The following is a 12,100-nucleotide window of genomic DNA, read 5'->3' as shown; positions in this document are numbered from 1 at the left end:
TGTCTCAAAAACAAAACTATATACTTCAGAAAAACTTAAACTAGAAGACTCCAAAAACAAATCCAAATCACGTGTCCTCATCCACTGCACTCCACCATCTATGTTTCCAAGAACACACCCACACCTACGTTACAAAACAAAGCAAACATGGGTCAGCAAATTTAATTTGCTGGTATGAGTAAGACTAAAATAAAAACAACATGTTCAATATTTCAAATAAAGGAATATAATATTACAATCATTTCAACTTGGAAGACAAGTTAGTTCCGTTTTCTCAAAACGGCATGTAGTTTCTTCCCAAGTAATATTTCACCCCCAATATACAATTCCAAAAATCTCATATAACAGTACTCACTATTCTCACTTTCCAAAATTATTCATAACATAAATACCACTTCCATTCCACTTATTAAATACACGTACATATGATAACCTAATTAAATATAAGTTTGATACACCTTACCTTTAAGCCAACACGTCGTCTTAGGGTAGGATATTTACGTCCCTGCATAAAAGATTAATAGATCCTACCCTCCTGCAAAACAGAGTTAGACATCACAATAAAATGATTTATCTCAGCCAGTCAAATTTACATTCATAATTAAACATCATTTAAGACATTTAAGTCTAATTGATACAATCTTGTTCGTCTCGCATATTCGGGGAATACCACTTATCATAATGCATATATCAAAGGTAGACATTCACATGACATCATTACGTCATAAAGTTTCTGCGCGTATAACCATAGATCTTAGACTATCACAAGTCATTAATATTTTCGTAACAACATATCAAGTTATAGTCATTTCACAATCACATAAAAGATCACAAACATTCACTAATATTATTCACAGTCACACTTCACATCCATAACATCACACAAATTCATATACTTTTTGTTCATTCAATTCCACAATGTATCTTGTTTATTAATCACTTATTTACTGACCTCACCTTTAGTTCCTACTCCACGATTTGCACTTCACACATTTGCCAAATCACACATACCCGTGTGCCTCTCTCACACCGAGTACCACTACAAGAAATATGTCCCAAGCGAGGATATCGCCTCCAGGAACATATTTACATCTTGCAAAATTGTAACTTGTGAGTCACAACTATCTCTAGGCTTTCCATTCACATAATCACAACCTTTTATGGGCATTCAATATCTCAGATCATTCATGGCACATTCAATGAATACCTTGAGTCATTCCCACCACATTCAAGGAATACCCATCATACACTAACAGGTCATTCATGACACATTTAATGAATACCTTGGGTCATTCCTGCCACATTCAAGGAATACCCATCATAACACTAACAAGTCATTCATGGCATATTCAATGAATACCTTGGGTCATTTCCGCCACATTCAATGAATACCCATCATAACATTAACATGTCATTCATGACACATTCAATGAATACCTTCCTATCACATGACATCTCAAGTTATAATATATCATTACCAAATCCTGAGGCGTGAAGAGTTCTAAAGGTATGGTCGACTCGTTGAAAATATTATTCTCAGTGTTTGGGTAAGAACTCACCCGAACACACTAACGATCTTGTTAGGGAGATTGTTGTAGAATTGTTGAGACTGTACCTTCAATGGCTGCCTACGTATCCAAATCGTTCTCTGGAATCAAGTCTCTCAAATGAACGTAGTTCTTTTTTTGAAATGATTGTTGGGTATTTATAGGAATCTTATTGCTTAAAATACCCTTTCCTTATTTGATGAGATATTTCCCTCTTTGTATGAAATCTTTCCCAAAGCTTCATATAGAAAAAATCCCTTGACATATCTCCGGACCTGCTATATATAACTTGGGTGTCATATTAGTGGGTAGTGTCATTGCTCTAATAAGGGGCATGCCCAAATGCCACACTAGTAGGCAAGCGGACTGCTGCCACAAGATGGCGAGCAAGCAACGCGCCTCATTAGCGGCTCTCTTATAGTAGTACCCAATGATAGTCGTTCGTAGGGGTACGAGTACACTGGTACATACACCGCCCCCTCTTCGTCGGATGGAATTCGTTCCTTGCGGCGAAGAATAAACGTAATATTCACTACACCAAAACAGGATATTAGTAACGCTCCAGTTTTTTGCTTAGTAACGGTTTTAAAGTGTAACTAGGTTCCTAACGTTTTATAAGTGTTACAATTATATATAAAGTGTTACTTTAATTTTGCCAAATATGAGAATTAATTTGTTACGTTTTAAAATTGTTTGTTTGGACCAAAAAGCGTAAATAAATCGTGAATATTAAATATAACATTAAAAATAATAACTAAATTAGAATTTAAAATTTCTAAATTAAAATTTTCGGTGAGGAAAGAAATTTCGGTGAGAGGGAAAGGCCAAAATTCTCGCGCTCTTTCCCCCTATTTAAGATTACTAATGAATAGCCCTATTTTCATCCTTCTCTCGTTCAACTTTCATCCTTCATCCTTCTCTCGTTCAACTTTCATCCTTCTCTCGTTCAACAAGTTCATCCTTCTCCTTCAACAAGTTTTGGGAGTCAGCACCGGACGCCGCTGCTACCGCTATTAGGTAACGTACTTTACGCGCTTTCTTCTTCTCTGATTTTGTATGTTTCATCATCTCATATCTCTTTTTCAATTTTTCACACTACTACTAGGTGATATCACAACTGAAATTAACTTGGGTGTTGGTTGGCTACAGTTATAACCAAAGGTGCGATTTTTATTACTTGTTTTATTCATTAAAAAATTCGATTTTTGTGGTTTGATTTTGCTCTTCTATATGTAATTAGTAATTACTTATTTTAGTTATGTTATGATTTATATTTTTCCTGGTTTGTGGATTGTTAGATTAATATTCATGCTAGCAAACACACACACGGTCTGTATAATGAATACACCAGTCCTGTTGATGACAAACCCAAACCCAAACTCAACTTCATACGGTTTAAATATCAGACCCAAGAAAGATACGGGTGTGGACAAAAAGGCAACTAATAATAATGTTGCTCTTGAGTTGAAATTGTTGGAGAAATTTCGTGAAGATATAAAAAAGTTTCGGATGATAAAGGGTTGGAAGAGTTTATAGGTGTTCGGTTAATGGGTATGGGAAAGCGGTATTTGCCGGGTATGGGTGGTATAGGGAGAGGGATTGGGAAGAATGCGGAACGAGATGTTAAGGTTGTTAGTGTTTGAAGGTAAATCTGGTATAGGTTTTGTTCTTGAAACTAACTAATTAAGGTACAAGTTTACCAAAGAGTTTTATTATAACGTTATGAGTGCCAAAGAATGAACCCGAAAGTAACTCCTCTCGACTTAAACCCTAGTTTTGGTTTCTTCCTCGCCTCAAACAACGCGGACGACAATGAAGCTCGTCGGGTTTTGATGAAGTTGAACAACGAGACGATTGTCGATCGAGCTTAAGAACGGCACTATTGTTCATGGCACCATCATCGTATTCATACTCATTTGAAGACGGTTAAACCGACGCTAAAAGGAAAGAATCCGGTGACTCTTGATCATCCATTTGTGAGGGGCAGCAAGATTCGCTATTACATTCTCCCCGACAAAGATAAACCTTGAGACTTTACTTGGTTGAGGAGACACCTAGGGTCAAGCCAAAGAAACCAACAATTTGGGAGGCCTATGGGGACGGTCGCGGCGTGGCCATGGGCGAGGACGCGGACGGCGGTGGTCACTAGAAATGTTGGACTTCGCAAATTTTGCAGGATTTGCTTATGTACAAGAGTGGGCATATGGAGAGATTTGGTGGATGTTAAGGATAGCCGATTTTCGTTTACCATTCTTACTTTGTTGAAATGTTTTTAGCTTAAGCCTACTTGGATGGATGCTTAGTAGAATTGTAGAATTGTTTGAACTCATTTCATGTGAATGCATAGTACAATTTGGTTCAAGATTATTTATCTTTTGGCATTTGAGGATTATAACAATTAGAATTGATAGATTGGTGATAACCCACATTTCTCTTTTGGAGGGAAGGTTCATAGAATGGCCACCTTCTTTGTTTAATGACATTAAAATTCAGATTTGAAGAAAATAGGTGGCCATGGAGTTTCATTTTCAAAAAAAAAATGAACCCGAAAGTAAGTTGTTATACTTTACTATATTGACCAAATGTCATCTGTTAGTGTCCTCCCCTTCACCGGTTGAATGATTCTAACACTGGGTTAATATCTCAGCTCTGTCTTGAGTGATTAACAAGGTATGCTCGAATCGAAATGACAGACTCCCCATCCGATGTAACAACCGGCCCAGCTTATCGCCTCACATAATAGGATTAAAGCTACCCATTGTCGAATTGGTTTGTGGATTGTTAGATTGTTAGCGGTGGTGGAGCTAGGGGGGGGTGGTGCGCCGCTCACCCTCGGATTTTTAAAGTAAAAATTAGTGTTATTTTTAGAGAGTACTAACTTTACTTATTTACTTTGTTTGGAGTACTACTTTCCATATATTCAGCCCCGAAAAAGCAGTGATTTGAAAAACAAACCCAGTTTCACCCCTCCATAACTTCCCTCACTTATAGATAAGATAATTTTCATTTTCAAAGAAAAAAATTTAATGGCGATATTGTGTTTGAGGGAGTAATTTGGTAGTGAATTAAAATGAACCCAAATGCTTCTCTAATCTAATCTAATTCCATTTCTTTAATTCAAACTCCCTAAACTCAATCAAACCTTACATTGAAATCCGAAAAACCAAGTAGGCATGTTTTAGAAATATTTTTTCAATCAATCTCTCTCTTTTCTATGGAGTGACAACTGAATAAAAGAAAGAAAAAGATTGGACTGTGGAAATATTAATGAGAGGGGAGAATCAACAAACAAAGTGGTGGGTTATATAAGTATTTTCGTTTTATTTTGGTGGAACTCTCATTAACATCTCTGTATTTATTATTTCAATCTTATTCATCTCTCTTAAATTTTTTAAATAATGGCGATAACTTGATTAAAAAGAGGTTGCCTTCGAAATTGAGAAATGTGACCTTTGGATCTTTGGAAATTGAGAAATTTAACTAATGGTTGGATCTTTTTGTGGTCATAGACACACCTTTAATTTCGGGGTTAATTGAGTTTATCATAAGAAGAGATCAAAATGCAAAATTAGAAAGAACTTTCAAAACAAAATAATTTCTTTGAAAAACAGAAAACAAAGATACGACGGAGAGACAGTAGAACGATGAGCTCTCTAATTTTTTGGCATTTTTTCATATTATTTTTGTATTCTTGTTCGTCTAATAGATGTGGTCTCTACGTAGATCGAACTAGCTAATCGTGATGCACACCATCCGACTCTAAACTGAGATAACTAGTAGCCGTGGTGTCTATGAATTGTGTTTCTACTTTCCTACAAGTTATCTCTCTACCCACGGTTGTAGCATTCATTGGCTCACCCTGGAACAAAATCCTGGCTCCGCCACTGATTGTTAGTAGTATCTAACTCATTTTTTTTAAAGTTTGATAGCGTGGATAGGGTTTTCTAGAGTTCATGCTGGAATGGGTTGAATATTTAAACAAAGAATAACCCATGTCTTGTTTCTGGTAACTGTGGGTTTTAAAAGATAAAATCTGAACTAGTACACAAAGTATCTCTTTTTGAAATTCAGACTCATATTTGAAGCAAGTTCAAAATTTTCAAACTTGTATCGAAGTGATTTGACAGATCAAGATCCTATTGGTGAGCCTTTGGAATAAAATCTACAATGAACTACATGAGTTTGTATATATGTGCAAACCGATAGCATATATTTTATATTTTTTAAGACTGAATTTCGTGCAATTATCTTGTGAGTAGAGTGTAACGATGTTGGGGAATGAGAAGTCTTTTATTTTGTCTTGCATTTTGTGCTTATATGTTATAATGCCTTCAATGTTAAAATGTAGGCACCATTTAGCTTGTTTACCGAGATAGTTCAATATTTATAGAACGTTATGCATCAAATTTTCATAAACAGATAGTGCTAAAAGCCAGGCTAGTAGGAAATGACATTGACCCTATCACTTGTTCCTTGTGTTTACTTGATGTGCTACTTGCAGAATGTCTCAACCGATTCTAAAAGATTGGATGAATGAAAATGACAGACTTGGGAGTGTGTATAGGCAGGGGGTTTCCGATTTTATTCTATTCGCTAGTGGCAAAGACGAAACGTTGACCACGTGTCCTTGCCCATGTAACAAATGTCGAAATAGGAAAAGGTTTGCATATGATATAGTTAGAAAACATTTGATTCATAACGGTATAGAATCAACATATCGTGTATGGGTTTTACATGGTGAAAACCCATATAAGGATCGAATGGTAAACCGAGTTGAAGAAGAAAATAGTGAGAAAGGACTAGGGATAGGGAATTTCGTTGATGTTGCTTATGGCATGCATGAAGAATTAGTGGGTGATTTGAGTGGAGGCGATGGAAGTCAAGTCAAGATGTTGAACCACCTATTGTTCTAGAACCTGATTTGGGTAAGAGGTACAATGAATATAAGAAAAAGCAGAAGAAAAATTATACCCCTCATGTGAGGCTCTGTCACAACCCTTTCAAGAATTTGTGGACCTCCATAACTTGAAGAAGCAAAGATAATTGGTCGGAAATAGTGTGACCGCCGCTTTTGTCTTTGTTGAAAGCGTGGTTGCGGATGGAAACACTTTGCCTTCTAAGTATCCCCGCAATGAAGGCAATGTTGAAAGATCCGGGAATGAAAGCCGAGTGCATAGATGCATGTGAAAATAATTGTATGCTATATATTATAAGGCTGATTTGATTTGACAATGTGTGTCCTCAATGTGAAACGCCTAGGTACAAAGTAAAGGAGGGAAATCTGGAAAGAAAGAAACAAAAGAGGCAAGAAAAGTATTGAGACATTTCCCTTTGATTCCTAGACTTAAAAGGTTGTACACTATATCATGGATAACACGTGAAATGGCGCGGGCACATGAGAATTGACACCTTCTTGAATTATATGAGGCATCCAATCGACTCGCCCGATTGGAAGACATGTAAAGATGATTGGCCAGATTTTGCTAAGGAAGGGCGTAATGTTTGGCTTGAATTGCAAACCGATGGATTCAATCCACGTGGTGTTCAATCCATTTGGTTATAGTTGTTGGCCTATTTTCGTGGTGCCTTATAATCGCCACCGCCTTTGTGCATGAAATCTGAGTTCCATATGATGTCGTTGTTAATACCGGGGCGAAGGCACCGAAGTCAAAACATCGATGTATTCCTTAGACCACTAGTTGATGAGTTACAATAGTTATGGGAAAGAAGGGTGGCGACTTATGACATGCACAAACAGGAGCATTTTACTTTGAGGGCTATGTTGATGTGGGGAATTCATGATTTACCAACAGATGGCAATTTATCGGCCGCGGTAACACATGGTTACAAAGCCCGCCCTATTTGTGGTGATGAAACTCCGTCTATGCATCTTCAAACGCAAGGAAGATCGTTTATACAAATTACCGGATGTTTCTAAATCTGATCACCCATTTAGGCAAGGCAAGTACTTAGGAGTTAAGACAAAAGAGTTAAACCCTCCTCCGCCAAGGTTAAAGGGAGAAGTAATTGAGAAAATGTTAAGTCGCGGTCCATTATGTACACGGGGAAAGTATTAAAAGGTACCAAACGGAGTATAGATGATGTGGATGTGGTTGCTATTGGAGATGATGAAGATGATGAAGATTATGAAGTTCTTTGAAGCATGGTATAAGAGGTCTATTCTCTTTGAACTGGAATATTGGCCGAAGCATAAAATTCAACATGTTATTGACGTGATGCACGATGAGAAGAACGTGGCAGAACACATAATAAATGTGATTCTTGACAAGAAAGACAAAACAAAGGATACTGATTCGAGCACGAGGAGGATTTGAAGAAAATGGGGATTCATAGTGGTCAATGGATGCAAACAGACCCAATCACAGGGAGATCTGTTAAACCAAAAGCCCCATTTGTTTTGAATAAAGATGAGAAGCTTGAGTTCTGCACAATTTTGAAGAATTTGAAGCTTCCTACAGGTTTTTCATCGAACTTAAAAAACATTGTCACTTTGAGTCCTCCTGGTTTGCTTATAATGAAATCACATGACTATCACGTGATTATGTGTTACTTGCTTCCAGTTTTGCTTCAGCACGCTTTTCCAAAACACCGCGATTTGCGTAGAGCTATTCATCAGATTAGCTTATTTTTTAATCTTCTATGTTCGAAAGTCTTAATCCGAAAGGAAATCCAAGATGCCAAATACATGGTTGCAGAGGCATTGTGTGTATTGGAAAAGTATTTTCCAACCGCTTTTTTGATATCGGCATCCACCTCTTGGTGCATTTGGTGATGAAGGGCTGATTTGTGGACTGTGTATCCTAGGTGGATGTATCCATTTGAGCGGTATGTAAAATGCCTTTACTTTTATTTTTTATTTAGTGGCAATTATTATGTTTAAACTACAAAGTACAATTTTGGTTTTGTTTATTTTAATAGGGCAATGAAGGAGTGTAAAAATATTCCGAGCAATAAACGTTATGTTGAAGGCTCCATTGCGGAGTCCTATATTGTTTTTGAGTCTGTTAGGTATGCTATGGAGTACATGCCAAATTCTCGGGATGGAAATCACAAAGCTACTCGTGAGGCATTTCTAGATGAAGATGGAGAATATAGTGATGAGGGGCCTATACTTGAGGGTAAAACTGTGATCCTAGGCAAGGAACAATGGATACAAATCCGTAGGTGGGTTCTTTTTTTTCGACATCGAAAAGCTTGATGAACATTACAGGTTTGATTGTTTTGATAGATTTGACTCAAACATTTACTAGTCTAAAAAGTCGTAATAAATAGTCGTGTCAAACTGTATAAACAAATTGTAGTGAATATCGTGCCTTGCAAGCAAATCTATGACGTGCGTAAGAAAAGGGGTAGCAAAGGCGAAGTGGAGATCTGAGGACTAAGTTTATTGTGTGGTTATATGACAAGGTATTGTTTTATATATAATTTAGTTTAGTAGGATATTACAATTAGTATTTTAATTTTATCTTTCTAATTGTCATTTTTTTACTTCACGGTTGTTGGTTGCAAAAGACACTGATTGTGACTTATGGCGATTTGTCCAAGGACCATTGTTCAAAGCTAAAACATATAAAAAGTACCGTGTTAATGGTTTTGTGTTCTCTACTAGGTCGCATGATCTAAAACAGTTTCCACACAAGATAGTGGTGTTTGCATGAAAGCAATCACTACGTTCGCCGTCAGTAGGAAAGACAAAAATCCTATTGATTCATCGACTAAGTGGTATGGGGTTATCGAACAGATAATAGAGTTGGACTATATAATGACTTTCCAAAGATGTTGTCTTTTATTGTAATTGGGTGAGGGTGGAGGACAAGACCAATGGTTGTAAACTTTGTCCGATTCTAATTTAGTGATGGTTAATCTCAATAAGCTAAAGAGTGTTGATCAATACTTTGATGAGCGGTGATTCTTGCTTCCGAGGCTAGTCAAGTGTTTTACTCGGAGGATTTGAGAAATCCTAACTGGTGGGTAGTCATAAATTCGCCTAGGCGATTGACAAGTCGAGTTGATGAACGAGATGCACCAACTGACTTCCAATCTATTCTTGAGGACCAACCTAATTTGCAGCCGTTGATGGAAAGTCTAACCTGATTGTAATAGTTGCACTCTCATATTGTGAGATTTTTAGTTGCATGCGAACTTCTCATTTTCTAGTTTTAAATATATAAACTCTTTCTATTTTGAAGTTTGTCTGTGCAGTTGGGTGAAAGGTGTGTTTGAGTTGTTTTTTTTTTTTTTTTTAATCAAGAATAGTCTCTATAAATGTATACTTTTGAACTTTGTCATTTTTTTGTGGTATCCTAATTTTACCTATTTGTTCTAACATTTTTTGTCATATAGTAGGCTATTTAATAATGGCACTAGGTCAATCTCAATCTATTGCTTCCCAGCCATCGAGTTCAGTCCCACTTCCATCTCATAATTCAACTTCAGACTCTCACACATCTTAGCCTTCGGGAAACTCACCAACGATTACCAAGTTACCTATAGAGTTCGATGAGGATGGCGTCGCTGTGGGTCCTAACCATGCCAAATGGAATACCCAGGTTGGTATTTATGTTCGATCTCGTATTCCAATTCATTACAAGGATTGGAGGAAAATAGATGGAAGCTTCAAGGATAATGTCTGGAATAAATTAATGGTAAGATTTACATGTACTTTAATTTCGATGATAGCATCCATTATTCTTGAATATTAGTATGTTTTTCAAGTTCTATATCTACATGTTGTCCAGCCCTATGTATGGAAATTTACTTAATATGAAATAAACAAAAGTCACTTTGTTCATGTAGGAAGAATTTGAGCCTAATGTTCCCCAAGCAATGGCACGCCGAGAAGTTGAAAAGGACTTTCCCCAAAAGTTCAGATCAGCAAAGTATGCCCTGCGGAAAGAAATTTTGGCGTAAGGCGGGGAGTGGAAGAAGCTATTGCAAAGATGCCCAGATGGTAAGGACCCAAATCATTGGGCTGTGTTTGTTAGAAATGAGAGTACCGCTAAAGTGAGAGCTAGAAACGCATAAAGAATGCAGAGAATGCCAAAAGAATATATATCGACATACTAATGGGCGGGACATATGCCCATAAACCGGATAAAATGGTAGGTGTCTATTCTTGCACTAACGATTTCTTATCACGTTATGCTAACAACTATTAAGGATTTTTTGTAGGATAAAGAAGATCCTAGCAGAAAACATGGACGGGTAGATAGTTGGAAAAAAGGACATGAGCGTCGTGGATGGAACTATATTAGCGAAAGTGCTCGGACCCATTATGTAAGTTTTAATAACATTGAAGCTTGAACTTACCGTGTGTTGGTATTGTATATAGACTATGTTGCATATTGTATTACTCATATCGGTGGTTAATATTGTAGGAACAAGTGGAGGCTTCTCATAAAAGAAGAAAAGAAGCAAGCTGGTGGTGAGGGGGTGTAATGGAAGTAGACTTCGATAATGATGAGTTGTCGAAGTCTTTGGGCCCGACAAAAGGAGTAGAACTCGTGGAATCAGCTCCAACAAGTCTAAGAAGCAATTGCAACGCATGTATTGCCAAGGCATTATTGCGACAGAAGCAAACTCTTCATCCATTCGAAGTTGAAGGGGAAATGAATGAGATGAAGTCTTCCTTAGTTAATGGCATGGGCGTGTTAAAGGTGAGTTTGCAGTTTGCACTTGTGCTTTATTGCATACAATATCATTATGTATAACTAATTGTTACTATAAATTGTGTCAGGATGTACTTAAGGCTGTCAAAAGCAATGGAACACCGATTGCTCAACCACCGTGCAGCCAAACAACACCAGAAACTGAAGTCGGTTCCAGTTCTATTCGTCACTCGACTCAACAAAACTTGATGAATATGTTTGCAAATTTGAATCCTCCTTCTGGGACGCTTGGTTCTTCACCAAATGTATCTTTATTAGATAGGGATGGTGTAGTGGTTGCTAAAGGGTATGTCATGACAGAGACAGCTGGAGATTGCAATGGCAGAAAAGTTCTCGCAGGTGAAAAAAAAGTCTACATAGAGGAAGTCTTGGTTGGTGATGCTCTTGTTTACGATGGGCCCCAAGATGGAGTTAGATTTTTGGATGGCTTTAGTGCAGGAGGTCCTTTAATTTGGCTCGAGTCAAGGATGCAAACTTTCTGAACTTGGAATTTTTCAGTATGGTTTGGTTACTTTATGTTTTGAATGTCGTTTGTTTTTTATTTAATATGGATGTCATAGTGACTTGACAAACTTATGGTCTTTTTTTGGTATGGATGAGTATTGACTTTAATATGTTCGTACTATATCTATTTATTAAATTTGATTGCAGTATATGTATGCTTGTTTGCTTAGCGGGTTGAAGAAAGTACTAACCCATTTTAACTCCACTGTGCAAATCAATATAATTGGTTTGCAATTTGCCGGTCCCAAGCCCGGATAAAGGAGGAGGGAGGATGGTGGAGCCTTGGACATTTCCTGCAAACGCTTATAAAGAGAAGAAGGAAGAAGTGGAGCCAGAGGGCGAGGGATCGATCCGTAACGA

General features: G+C 37.3%; 2 long non-coding RNA genes and 1 pseudogene across 3 annotated transcripts; all 3 read left to right on the top strand.

The window, feature by feature from the left end:
* Window positions 1–2,642: 2,642 nt before the first annotated feature.
* Window positions 2,643–10,491, top strand: LOC147522943 (uncharacterized). Of its 2 annotated transcripts, none has more exons than XR_015195757.1 (3): window positions 2,643–2,708; window positions 9,915–10,213; window positions 10,365–10,491. It is a non-coding gene; the product is annotated as an uncharacterized LOC147522943 (long non-coding RNA). The 2 variants fall into 2 exon arrangements; XR_015195758.1 differs by having other exon boundaries at window positions 9,912–10,213.
* Window positions 3,284–3,812, top strand: LOC147522944 (small nuclear ribonucleoprotein SmD1a pseudogene; annotated as a pseudogene).
* A 679-nt stretch (window positions 10,492–11,170) lies between the features above and the next one.
* LOC147522942 (uncharacterized) lies at window positions 11,171–11,848 on the top strand. Its single transcript, XR_015195755.1, has 2 exons — window positions 11,171–11,224; window positions 11,305–11,848. It is a non-coding gene; the product is annotated as an uncharacterized LOC147522942 (long non-coding RNA).
* The last annotated feature ends 252 nt before the right edge of the window (window positions 11,849–12,100 follow it).

The sequence above is a fragment of the Coptis chinensis genome, chromosome 1 (genome assembly GCF_015680905.1).
Source record: "Coptis chinensis isolate HL-2020 chromosome 1, ASM1568090v1, whole genome shotgun sequence".
Taxonomy (NCBI): Eukaryota; Viridiplantae; Streptophyta; class Magnoliopsida; order Ranunculales; family Ranunculaceae; genus Coptis; species Coptis chinensis.
This window is presented reverse-complemented; position numbering and strand designations above follow the sequence as displayed.